Raw genomic sequence first — 14,378 nt, 5'->3', positions numbered from 1 at the left:
AGATTACAATACAGCAGTTCCAAAAATGTTTATTTCATTCCTAAGGCAATGTTCAGGACTAAGAAGAGGTCTTTCCAATGGGTTGCCAGATGACTGAGGAAAGCATGTGTTTGAATTTGTGTGTCGCTTGCCATTTGGCAGAAGCAGATGGACAGGGGAATGAGTAGAACATGACAGTAAAGTTTATTTTTAATTTAGTATTATCAAATACAAAATGTGTGACTCTATTTAAAGAATTCATTATTATTCTGTTTATCTAGTCATGTTCTAGGTTTTATTTAGTCAGTTTGTTGTGCTCATCTTGGAAGGAAAAAAATCTAATTTTGTTTTTGAGTGGATTTCATTTCCCTACACAGTATTTTAAAGATGTTCATCATATCAAAGAAATTCATGTTGGCATGCTTTGTCGTTACCAAGCAAGATACTCTGGTTTCTTTCATTCAGAACTCAGGTATTCACAGCACATTTGTCATCTCAGTTTGGGATATTGTATACAGAGGTAGGTTTACCCAGCTGTTCAGTGGCTCCAATTTAGGACCTGCATTTTTTTGGGTTCAAATTCTTACTACTTAGTATGACTTAACTCCAGAAGCTAATTTAATTTAAAGTTAAAGGTCTGAATTGGCTTCTGAAAGTACACATGGCTATAAGCCACTAACTAACCTGCTGGTCACCTCAGAGCCCCATACAGCAGCATTCACCTCAGATCAAACAATGATGACACTGATTCATTTGTGAGTTTTAATATAAGTGTAGTATATTTCCAATCAAGTGTCTGCACTAGTTTGATTTGTAACCTACAGTAAAAATACACAGACATACAGTACTGTGGGGAATTTGGAAATCACTCTCTGGTTTTTGACTTGCTAATTATATTGAAGATATGAAGTCTGACGTTGAATATATATATATACACACACAATTTAATGATATATTCAATAAAAAAGTTAAACTGATTGCCAAATACAAGGCTTTTAATTTGACCTCCCCTTTTCTAATAACCAATGGTACTTGCCATTGGCCACACTTAATTCATACAGTCAGTCATTAAATCTTTTCATACCAGTGCTTTGACAGCCAGCCATTATCTTATCATTGCGAACATGCTTATTTTTCCGCTTTCTTGCGGTTCTATTTTTCTCACAACTAATGTGAAGCTGTCGCGTTAATACATAAACTCAACATAGACTCGGTCACTTTTTACAAACATGTGACCTTAACTTTGTTCCTTTGTTTTTGTTTGTTTATTATAGTCAGTTGAATGTTATTTTTTTTCTCTCTTTCTTTCATTACAGTATGTATTCTCCTATTTTTAACAGATATTCTCTTGGCACATGGGACAGTTGTCGATCATTGATGTATTAACGCAGTATTTCACCCAGCCAGCAGGAGGCGCTCCACTGTGTGTTGAATGTAGTTTAGCAGATTATATTATGTTTGTGCTTCAGATTTGCTGCTGGCCACCATGAGATTGATATTGACATCCCCTGTACCTGTAAGACATATTGCAATGTGTTTCATTAACTCTTTTGACAATCCTGCAAAGCATGTTTGTGAAGCAAAGGGGTGGTGGGAGTAGAAAACATCAGCTTCTGTGTTGTTAGTGTTTGGTAGACTTTAATATGTTCACAAAGGCCATTTAGATTTATTTTTTTTACCCAATCTTTACATTTGGACAATGTCTATCGGCATCATGGGCTTATACCTGCTAAAATATATACAAAAACAAGAACAAATACCTTAACTTAATGTCTACCCTGGCCAAACCCTAACCCAGACGACGCTGGACCAATTGTGCACCGCCCTACAGGAGTCCCAATCACGGCCGGGGCGGCAGGTAGCCTAGTGGTTAGAACGTTGGGCCAGGTTGCTGGATTGAATCCCCGAGCTGCCAAGGTAAAAATCTGTCGTTCTGCCCTTGAACAAGGCAGTTAACCCACTGTTCCCCGGTAGGCCGTCATTGTAAATAAGAATTTGTTCTTAACTGACTTGCCTAGTTAAATAAAGGTTAAAAATAAATATTGTATTGCAGTAGGAAGTAAAATACTTTATTTATTTTATCTTTATTTAACTAGGCAAGTCGGTTAAGAACAAATTCTTATTTACAATGACGGCCTACCCTGGCCAAACCCTAACCGGGACGACGCTGGGACAATTGTGCGCTGCCCTATGAGAGTCCTAATCACGGCCGGTTGTGATACAGCCTGGAATCGACCGCTGCACCACTCGGGAGCCCTTTATCCCGAACCTGTTAAAGACTGACATACTGGGTTGGGCACATCATCTTTCAAGCACACCTATACACACTGTAACCCATGTTGGATGAGGTTTTAGTTGTTTTAATTCATGTTGCTTAATTAGTTAAATCTTTAGGTGGCGCTATCCATTCGCATGAGTTTTCACTATAGAGTTTACCAGTAATTCTGAACAATACCTTCAGTGATAGACTTTCAATATTGGAAGCAGCCAGCAGATAGATTTTGATTATATCTTATGACATTATAGCAAAGCCTGCATCTCTTGAAGGCTTTCAAAAACTGAAAATGGCTTTTAAACTCCTATAGCCACCCAAAATGTATATTTCCATTTTAAGATCATTCATTATGAAATAGAATGACTAATGTTTAGGTGTGTGTGTGTGTAGAAAGATCGTAATCTGTCGAGCTTCTCCTGGGACTTTTATAGACACACCTACACCTACTGTAGCAAACAATCTCCCTGTTCTCCTTTTATGTGTTATGTTTTTCAAATGGAGCTATCCATGCTTCAAATGGAGAGGCGAAGGGAATGGAATTAGGAATTAAAAACAACAAGCTGTGCACAATTTACTATTATTTTCTATTATTATTTTAATTTCATATTGAGTTTTGAGTTTAGCAATTGTGAGGTGAGTTACCCTCTACTTGGCATGACACTTTTAGAACCTTTAAAACAATATATATAAAAAAAGAGAGATTATAATGATAATAAACAATTTAAAAAACATACCAATGTACTAGAAACATGATAAAGAAATATTGTATTCTGTTTAATTTTGACAGAATTATTTTTATTAAAATACACATCCATAAGCGTAGTTTTGGTCTCTTGTCATTATTTTGTGGATGTACTGCTTTTGAATGATGGTGACTTGAGGTTGGCTGAAAAGTTAAAATATGTCTATCTACAGTACCAGTCAAAAGTGTACTATTTTCTACATTGAAATAACTGAAATAACACACATGGAATCATGTAACTAAAGTGTTAAACAAATCAACATATATTTTTGATTCCTCAAGTAGCCACCCTTTGCCTTGACAGCTTTGCACACTTCTGGCATTCTCTCAACCAGCTTTACCTGGAATGCTTTTCTAGCCGTCTTAAAGGAGGTTCCATATATGCTGAGCACTTGTTGGCTGATTTTCTTCACTCTGCGGTCCGACTCATCCCAAGTCATCTTAATTGGGTTGAGGTCGGGTGATTGTGGAGGCCAGGTCATCTGATGCAGCACTTATACATGATCCCAAATGTGTTATTTCATAGTTTTGATGTCTTCACTATTATTCTATAATGTAGAAAAAATAAATAAATAAAAACCCTTGAATGAGTAGGTGTGTCAACTTTTGACTGGTACTGTATATATGAGAACTTTGGTTCAAACTGTGATTGGAAGGGGCTTGCACCTGTATGGTTGAGGAACAGAATATGCAGGTGTGGTAAATGGCTCACTAGAGCCCCCTACTGGACACCAGCACTATTAAAGCTATGTAAATCAGTATTCAATTTGGCAAGTCAGTTAAGAACAAATTATTACTTACAATGATGGCCTACCACGGCCAAACCCAGATAACACTGGGCCAATTGTGTGCTGCCCTATGGGACTCCCAATCACAGCTGGATGTGATGCAGCTTGGATTCGAAACAGGTACTGCAGTGCCGCCTCTTGCACTGAGATGCAGTGTCTTAGACCGCTGCACCATTCAGGAGCCCAAAACTAAAGAGCAAGTGGAGAAATTATTAATTGATGAAGACTTGTCTACAAAATATGTCTTCCCCATGCAAACTTTTCAGCTGGTGGTGCTAATGAGAGAGGGTGTGGTAGAATATACAGGTTGAGCCTCAAGGTGAGGGCTACTGTGGTCTGTCTCCACCTAGTGGTATAATACTCACCAAAAAGATTTGGGGTTTTGAAACTGCAGTCTAGTGCAGTAACTGCTGTCGACTGTGGTATTTTGGACGCAGTAATTGCAGAATAACTGCAGTTACACTGAAAATGTACTGCAGTAAATCAAACTTATTTTATATGCAGCATACTGCAGCTATACTGCACTCTGACTGCAAGTTTTTGTTCGTAAGGGCAGAAATGGAACCAGTAAAACAGAGCATGCATATTTCAACTGCAGTAGATATAATTGATGTAAAACCATTACTGTATGTTGAATATGTTAGGAAATGAACAACCGGGCTAAGCAAAACTAGGGATAACCAAACAACATCAAAAGCATAGGCAAAATGGACTAACACAACAGCACAAAGGAGGAGGGGGGGTTGTCAATGGGCTAACACTATAGTCCTTCTGGGGACTGAAGGGTCTGAGGAATGGATCCAGAACGTCTCTCTCGATCTTTGGTGTTTGGCAACATTGCTAATGCTTTTGTGTTTGCTAACTTTTTCAATTCCAAGATAACTCACAAAGCGAGTGTCCTCCCTTTGAAATGGAGGGCCATTCACTTTGTGTGATTATTCTGATGAACGCCATTGTAGGCCGAAACCTTGCTGGCTACCTTCTGAAAGCCATGGGTGCAGAGGAACCCACAAAGAGCAAAAATATTCCCCAGTTCCATAAAATGGAAAGATCTGCATGCTCTTTTAATTAATCTTCATAACTTGCAGTTGATCATCACAGCCTTTAATCCACTGCAGTGGAGTGATAATGTAATCAGATAATAGGTTATTTTGTTGATATACTGTGATTTGAAACATGGAAATATGTTAGAAAATCCTCAGTTCCTAGAGATATTTGCAATGTTCTCTTGGTGCCATATTTACTTGGTTTTGAGAGAGATTTTCACTGCAGCCAGTGAGTGACAAAAGTAACCACATAATCATAAAGGCAGATAAGGCGAGAATGTTGAAGCGTGTGCGGTAAATGTTGCTGAACAGTTGGAATGAGATTATAACCATGAAGAAATCCAATCATGTCGTGGTTTATACAATGTAGCCTATAAAGTGTATACTGTGCCACCGGTAGGAAAAGTACCCAATTCTCAAACCTGAGTAAAAGTAAAGATAACTGAATAGAAAATGACTCAAGTAGCCTAAAAGTGAATAGCTGTAGGGGAGTACTTAAAGAAAAAGACAGGTAGCCTACTCTCATTTCTTGAATACACTCTTTAACACAAAGATACAAACATTCATTGTTCAGTCTGGGACATTTTTAGTGTCTGAGATTTAATATAAACATCCAGAGTGATGGGCAAGAAGGACATTGACAGTATCTGGTTTTGCAATCACTTCTTGCCCTTGTGAGCATTAACTGCTATACCAGCAGTAAATAATCATCCTAAATGAATTAAATAATGTCACAGGATATTAAAAACGTCTATGGGAGGGACACTGTTATATCCTCCACAATTAGAGTTAATGACCCACAGGGGTCGCTGAGGGTTTGGATTGGTAGTTAGTGCCTTTGCTATTGGTGTGGGTCGTGTGACTCCCATTTGCTCGATGTGGGAAGCAGCTTTTGGAATGTTATGAGACACAATCAAACAGAGAGAGAGAATAAGTCAGTCAGTCCTTTTCAATTTGTATTTGTTGAATTAGGTTCTGGACGTTATTACATTCTGTATTGGATATTTGTTTGTTTTATTTGTTATATAAGCACATACAGGTAACTGACAAAATAATGGAAACACTTGAGTAAATTAGGGAAAGAAAGTATATTGAAATCAGGTGCTTCTACATGTGTGTGTGTGTGTGTGTGTGTTTTACCAGATCTCATCCCAATTGAACACTTATGGGAGATTCTGGAGTGCCGCCTGTTTTCCACGAACATCAACAAAACACCAAATTATGAAATTTCTTGTGGAAGAATGGTGGCGGTTCCCTCCAATAGAGTTCCGGAGACATGCCAATCTATGCCAAGGTGCATATAGAGATATATAAACTCTGAAAAACACCAAAAGAATGAGGCACAGGGTCCCTGTTCATCTGTGTGAACGTGCCTTAGGCATGCTGCAAGGAGGCATGAGGGCTGCAGATGTGGCCAGGGCAATAAATTGCAATGTCTGTACTGTGAGATGCCTAAGACAGCCCTACAGGGAGACAGGACGGACAGCTGATCCTCGCAGTAGCAGACCACGTGTAACAACACCTGCACCGGATCGGTACATCCGAACATCACACCTGCGGGACAGGTACAGGATGGCAACAACAACTGCCTGAGTTACACCAGGAACGCACACAAACAGTGCTCAGACTGTCCGCAATAGGCTGAGAGAGGCTGGACTGAGGGCTTGTAGGCCTGTTGTAAGGCAGGTCCTCACCAGACATCACCGGCAACGTCGCCTGTGGGCACAAACCCATCGTCGCTGGACCAGACAGGACTGGCAAGAAGTGCTCTTCACTGACGAATCGCGGTTTTGTCTCACCGGGGTAATGGTCGGATTCATGTTTATTGTCGAAGGAATGAGCGTTACACCGAGGTCTGTACTCTGGAGCGAGATCGATTTGGAGGTGAAGGGTCCGTCATGGTCTGGGGCGGTGTGTCACAGCATCATCGGACTGAGTTTGTTGTCATTGCAGGCAATCTCAACGCTGTGCGTTACAGGGAAGACATCCTCCTCCCTCATGTGGTACCCTTCCTGCAGGCTCATCCTGACATGACACTCCAGCATGACAATGCCACCAGACATACTGCTCGTTCTGTGTGTGATTTCCTGCAAGACAAGAATGTCAGTGTTCTGCACATGGCCAGCGACGAGCCCGGATCTCAATCCCATTGAGCACGTCTGGGACCTGTTGGATCGGAGGGTGAGGGCTAGGTCCATTCCCCCCAGAAATGTCCAGGAACTTGCAGGTGCCTTGGTGGAAGAGTGGGGTAACATCTCACAGCAAGAACTGGCAAATCTGGTACAATCCATGAGGAGGAGATGCACTGCAGTACTTAATGCAGCTGGTGACCAGCTGCATTAAGAGATACCGACTGTTACTTTTGATTTTTTACCCCCCCCCCCCCCCCTTTATTCAGGGACACATTATTCCATTTGTTAGTCACGTCTGTGGAACCTGTTCAGTTTATGTCTCAGTTGTGTTCATACAAATATTTTCAAATGTTAATTTTGCTGAAAATAAATGCAGTTGACAGTGAGAGGACATTTCTTTTTTGCTGAGTTTAGTAGCACGTTCAATTGTGCGTCAATAATTCAGCAGAGCAAGTTTGTATGAAGGTCTGGTTATTAAATGGGTAAATAGTTCAATGGTAATGTGCTCTAAAACGCTCTGGTCACAAACACACTTTGCTGCCCTGTTTCCAATTGTCCACAAGGCTGGGTGAACCTATTCAAGTAAGTCAATACATTTTGAAAATGTAAAAAAAACTGTTTAATTAGCTAACGTTACAGTACAGGCTAACTCAAATGAGCTGCTAAATGAGCTAACTTAGCTAGTTGACTATCTAGCTATCTAACCAACTTGACATACTGTATAGATAGATAGCTAAGTTAATGAAATATCACCAGCTACCTAACTAAATATTAGCTAGCTATCTTGATGTAAAAAACAAACTCCAAATGCATTTGTAGGTAGCTAGCTAACAGCCATGGAGAAGGGTGTAAGGATAACATTAACATTAGTAGTCCCAACTTTCAATGTGAGAGAGAAGGCTATTCTGGATAGGGTAGGTACTAGTAACATAATAATAATAATAACTAGTAACATAGATAATAGTAACATAATATTCAGTGCAGTGTAATTTGAGTATAATGAAGTCTGTTTCTTGTGAGGTTTTCTGTCCTCGGATAAAGAAGGCTATGAAAGCCTGTCTACAGATGAAGAGGTCTCAATGAAGAGCAGTGGTTCGCAGTCCTGGTCCTGGGGACTCAAAGAGGTGCACATTTTTGTTTTTGCCTTAGCACTGCATAGCTAATTCAAATGGTCAACTCATCATCAAGCTTCAAGTGGTATTTATGTATTCATTTGTGATGCTATATTGTTTGTCCTCGTGTGTCCATTCATGTTTTTCGGCATAAAGTACTCTGTAGAGACCAGATGAGGCCACACACACAGATTAATGTTGAACACTCTCTTTAACTACCCTATTTTCTCAATAACAGTCTCTCTCCTTCACTTCATCCCTCTCTCCCCTTCTCCCTAAATCATTTCGGTTATATCAGCTGTGTCGGTGAACACCTCCCACATCTGAACTGGCTACAAGAGGGCACAGCATGACCATAGGTGAGAGCTCACTTGACCAGGTCAACAGGAAGTATTATTAAAGAGATGCTTTACATTGAAATGCAGAGAGAGAAGCAGTAGTCCCAGAGTTAATGATCCAAGGTCAGTTTTGCATTTCACCTCCTGATAATTATGATGACTGACAGTGTCAGCATGTTTAAGCCTCGTGCTTAAAAAATTATATTTCTCTCTCTCTCCATCGGTCTCTCGTCTGTTGGTATGTTTTGATGTGAGAGAGGACGCCAACCCCCAGTCCCATCATCGCCACCTCACCCGCTCTTAAGATAACCTTCGGGCCGACTGGGAGCCCAAGGCTGGTTAGGAGACACCACTAGAGACACTATTATGTAATTGTGATGAACTGAGAGAATATTAGGGTAGCGCTGTGATTAATCATATGCTGCCTTTTCTGCTCCTATGTTCATACCTCTTTCCCTTTTTTTACACCTCTCTCGCCACCTCTTTCTTCCTCTGTTTTTATAATGCACAACAGATGTGCATTGAAGTAAAGTATGAATTTATAACACTTGGATAATGAACTTCCAATAAAGCATTTCACATTCTCTACTGGTTGAAATTAAGTCTCTCATTTGATGAAATACTACACCTATCCTGTGTTTATCAGATCAATGCAGATTAAGGAAATTAGATATCGAAATGAACTGGTTTAAGAGTATTTACATGATGCATAGGATGTGTAGTGTACTGTTTTTTAATTATATTTCTGGGGCGGCAGGGTAGCCTAGTGGTTAGAGCGTTGGACTAGTAACCGGAAGGTTGCGAGTTCAAACCCCCGAGCTGACAAGGTACAAATCTGTCGTTCTGCCCCTGAACAGGCAGTTAACCCACTGTTCCCAGGCCGTCATTGAAAATAAGAATTTGTTCTTAACTGACTTGCCTGGTTAAATAAAGGTAAAATAAAAAAATAAATAAAAAAAAAAATATATGAATTACAAATCAGCCTTTCACTAGTTAAGTCATGTTTCTAGTCTATTGCATAGTTACAATGTGTAACCATTGATGTCCCAGGACCAAGATTGGTAAACACTGTTGAAGTGTATAATTGTAATACATACATAGCATCATTCAAAGACTGAAATTTGATACTCCTGGTATGGATATGACTGAAAATTTTTCTCAAAGACATTCATACCTGAACTGCACCTTTATTTGCCAAGGTAGAGTACATGATCAGTGAATATAAATGTACAGGCTACAATCACATGCATGGTAATAACTACATGTATATACAACTTGCATCCTTGGCACAAAGTTATATTATTATCTACTCAACCAATAAGCTTCATTGTCATTCAGACTGTTTTGAAGTTGATACAACTGGCTATGATAGCCGAGGTTCTTAGCTAAGTTCTGAACTAATATGCATAACAAACGTTTTAGGGTCCATACACAGATCGGCTACATAGCTAACTACACATCCATTGGCATACAGGTATTTTTATTCTCCACTGCACAATAAACAATAGTTAGTTTGCTACGTTATTTCATCTATCGGTATTGCATGGGAAATATCAGCAAGGCAAGCTTACAAAATTGTACATTCAATTTGCAGTAAATGCTTTAGCTAGCTAGATTCTTTACATCCACTGTTGCACAAGACGACTGCCTGGTTTGCTGGTTGTTTCAGGAGTCCCTAAAACATTAAACAACCAGAATTACAATTTCATACTCATGTCACAACACCCATAAAGATAGCGAGCTAGTTGGCTAATGTTAGCTCGTCAACTAGCTTGCTAAATCGCGATTTTCGTAACTTAACTTTATGATAAAAATATGTATAATCGTTTGTCTCGACATTAACATATTCCTGTCAACTGCTAATTTTTTTCATGATTCAAATCAAATTTTATTTGTCACATACACATGGTTAGCAGAGGTTAATGCGAGTGTAGCAAAATGCTTGTGCTTCTAATTCCAACAATGCAGTAATAACCAACGAGTAATCTAACCTAACAATTTCACAATAACTACCTTATACACACAAGTGTAAAGGGATGAAGAATATGTACATAAAGATATATGAATGACTGATGGTGCAGAACGGCATAGGCAAGATGCAGTAGATGGTATCGAGAGAGTATATACATGCGTCAAGTTTGGAGGGTAATATGGTGTTAAATGCTGAGCTGTAGTCGATGAACAGCATTCTCACATAGGTATTCCTCTTGTCCAGATGGGTTAGGGCAGTGTGCAGTGTGGCTGCGATTGCGTCTGTGTTAGGTAGGGTGGAGGTGATATGGTCCTTGACTAGTCTCTCAAAGCACTTCATGATGACGGAAGTGAGTGCTGCAGGGCGGTAGTCGTTTAGCTCAGTTACCTTAGCTTTCTTGGGAACAGGAACAATGGTGGCCCTCTTGAAGCATGTGGGAACAGCAGACTGGGATAAGGATTGATTGAATATGTCCGTGAACACACCAGCCAGCTGGTCTGCGCATGCTCTGAGGACGCTGCTGGGGATGCCGTCTGGGCCTGCAGCCTTGCGAGGGTTAACACGTTTAAATGTTTTACTCACATCGGCTGCAGTGAAGGAGAGTCCGCAGGTTTTGGTAGCGGGCCGTGTCAGTGGCACTGTATTATCCTCAAAGCGAACAAAGAAGTTGTTTAGTCTATCTGGGAGCAAGACATCCTGGTCCGCGATGGGGCTGATTTTCTTTTTGTAGTCCGTGATTGACTGTAAACCCTGCCACATACCTCTTGTGTATGAGCCGTTGAATTGCAACTCTACTTTGTCTCTATATTGACTCTTAGCTTGTTTGATTGCCTTGCGGAGGGAATAGCTAACCTGTTTGTATTCGGTTATGTTTCCGGTCACCTTGCCCTGGTTAAAAGCAGTGGTTCACGCTTTCAGTTTCGCGCAAATGCTGCCATCAATCCACGGTTTCTGGTTTGGGAATGTTTTAATAGTTGCTGTGGGTACGACTTTGCCAATGCACTTGCTAATAAACTCGCTCACCGAATCAGCGTATTCATCAATGTTGTTGTTTGACGCAATGCGGAACATATCCCAATCCACGTGATCGAAGCAATCTTGAAGTGTGGAATCAGATTGGTCGGACCAGCGTTGAACAGATCTGAGCGCAGGAGTTTCCTGTTTTAGTCTCCGTCTATAGGCAGGGAGCAACGTGGTCGTGGTCAGCTTTTGCAAAAGGCTTTTCCGAAAGGCTGACAAAAATACTAGGATGGAAGCAAAGACCGTTACAAAGATTCGTTATGACGTTATAATCACTTACATTTGCTTCCATCCTAGTATTTTTGTCAGCCATGTTTGCTGAAGAAAGTCTCCAGCCTTAGGTCGCATAGCATCAAATTCTTCATGGGAACCACTCGATATGATTGGTCATCGCCCAGCGGTCGCCGCTGGTGATTTGCATAAAGTTGGGAAAAGTTTTTCACCACCTCCCACGCCACCTTCGCGCCGCCCAAAGGTCCCCAGCCCTCTCCGCTTTCCTTCCATTGAAATGAATGGGAAGCGATGTTTCACCACATGCCATCTTGTGCTAGTGTACATGGGCCGTTAATGTGTTGTATAATTCTCTTAATTTTTCTGGACCCCAGAAAGAGTAGCTGCTGCCTTGGCAGCTAATGGAGATCCATAATAAATATTAATACAAAATACAAATACAGATGTGTCAAGTTGGCTGGATGTCCTTTGGGTGGTGGACCATTCTTGATACACATGGGAAACTTTTGAGTGTGAAAACCCCAGCAGCAATGCAGTTCTTGACACACTCAAACCGGTGCACCTGGCACCTATTACCATATCCTGTTCAAAGGCACTGGCATCTTTTGTCTTGCCCATTCACCCTCTGAATGGCACTAATATACAATCCATGTCAATTGTATAAAGGCTTAAAAATCCTTCTTTAACCTGTCTCCTCTCCTTCATCTACTGATTGAAGTGTATTTAACAGGTGACATCAATAAGGGATCATAGCTTTCACCAGGTCAGTGCATGTCATGGAAAGTGTATATAAAACACAGGAAAATCACATTTTTGACTGCACTGGGCCTTTAAAGCATATTGAGATAGGAGTTAGTGAGAGAGAGAGGTGGGGCCTATGCGACCACAAAAAAACATCAGAATATTGTATTTTTTTAAAAATAATATTTTATTATAATATGTAATTTCACAAACAGCATATCTCTCTCTATATGACATTCACAGTATTGTACACCCTGACCCATCAGATTCATATAAACACTTTGTTCCTCTGTTTGGTTCCCGGTACTCAAAGAAATAGAAATGTCCTCTCCAGGATTCTCATATACAAATAAAAGTACAAGAATAAGAAAAATACTCTCCATATTTTACACATTTATAAAATGTTCTTTTCCAACAAAATCTCCCAGTGAATCAAAAAAAATCCCTTGTTTATATAATTTTTCATTTGTATCTATACATATACAATTACATACATGAAAATATTATTCAGTACAGTACGTGGTAGCTTTTCTGTTATAGATAAATGCAGATTTCTGTAAGTAGATTAAAAGACCATACTGTATCTGTGAAGGTGATTTTCTTGTATTTTCTACAAGGATGTCCAAGGACTATGTACTTGTGTTTCTTGGATTATAAAGAGAACAAGTTTTAAAAATGCATCTTATGATGGCCTCTTTCAATAGATAATTGCCCCTCCCCTCTTATCAAAGTGAACATCTTCATTCTCAGGTTAATTAATGTACCATGCTACCTGGCAAAAACAATAACGACCAGGCCATAGGAGGTCTTCATGCTCTGCTGGTTTTGTTGTGTCTTATTGGTCAATTCAATAATCTAAGTCAACATTAAGATGGGGAGTTAATGAACTTGTGTTATTCCAGTTGGTTCCAGATTGAGTGCTGACCTACAGCTACATCATGTCCATGTAAAACACAATATTGTCCTTCTGGTGTGGTAGGTCATCTGATGCTCCTGCTGTCTCTGTGATTCACTCCAAACATTAAGACACAGCCAGAAACAGACACAGCCCATCAACTAGCCTGGAGGTCGTGGGCATTGCTAGCTGTGAGGGCAGTCAAAGTTTTCCTTCACTCCAGTACTAACAGAGGGTCAGGGGGCCCTTGTGTTCAGGAGTAGTGAGGGTCAGAACCAACAACTATAAGCTTGGAGTTTTTTTTTTAAACCGCCCTTTTCTCCCAATTTCAATTCCGATCTTGTCTCATCGCTGAACTCATCGCTGAACTCACTCGGGAGAGGCGAAAGTCGAGTCATGCGTCCTCTGAAACATGACCTCCTTAACACCCGGAAGCCAGCTGCAGGAAACACCGTTCAACTGACGATCGAAGTCGGCCTGCCACAAGGAGTCGCTAAAGCGCGGTGAACCAAGTACAGCCCCCCCAGCCAAAGCCTCCCCTAACCCGGGCGACGCTGGGCCAATTGTGCACCGCCCTATGGGACTCCCGGTCATGGCAGATTGTGACACAGACTGGGATCAAACCCAGGTCTGTAGTGATGCCTCAAGCACTGCAAAGCAGTGCCTTAGACTGCTGCACCACTCGGGAGGCCAAGCTTGTAGATTTTAGACCGTCTGCCTCACAGCTCTTCCTGCAAGATGATCCCCAAAGCCTCAAAAGTAAGAGGAACTCTCTCCTCCTTCCCTCCCCATGCTCCTCTGGTTTAGATATCAAGAAGGAAGTTCATTGTATGAACAAGGTCCCAATGTGCAGAGCTCTAGGCTTTTCAAACATGAAAGGAATTTCCTTATTTTACACAAAAACACGGCAGTCACAAGTGGGCCTGTAGACAGCTGGGTCTATAAGAGGCCGTGACCTTCTGGAGCAACAGCACTCCATGTTATTTCTGTTGTGTTCCCCCTCTGTCAAATTTTCAGGGGAGAGAAACCTTGTCCTGAAGGAAAATGGAATTGGTTTCTCTAAAAGCAAGATAGCAAGTCTGCCAGGGAAATTCTCCAGGATCTAAT

General features: G+C 40.7%; 1 protein-coding gene across 3 annotated transcripts in view; it reads left to right on the top strand.

The window, feature by feature from the left end:
* Window positions 1–3,076, top strand: part of LOC139371403 (ran-binding protein 10-like) — a 32,348-nt gene extending 29,272 nt beyond the window's left edge. For 2 of the 3 annotated variants that reach the window (XM_071111799.1, XM_071111815.1), the window contains exon 15: window positions 46–3,076. The gene's annotated coding sequence lies outside the window, so the exon portion shown is untranslated. The remainder of the gene's footprint in view (window positions 1–45) is intronic. The other variant, XM_071111807.1, reaches the window with a different exon arrangement.
* Window positions 3,077–14,378: the final 11,302 nt, after the last annotated feature.

This window comes from Oncorhynchus clarkii, chromosome 2 (assembly GCF_045791955.1).
Source record: "Oncorhynchus clarkii lewisi isolate Uvic-CL-2024 chromosome 2, UVic_Ocla_1.0, whole genome shotgun sequence".
NCBI classification, from domain to species: Eukaryota; Metazoa; Chordata; class Actinopteri; order Salmoniformes; family Salmonidae; genus Oncorhynchus; species Oncorhynchus clarkii.
This window is presented reverse-complemented; position numbering and strand designations above follow the sequence as displayed.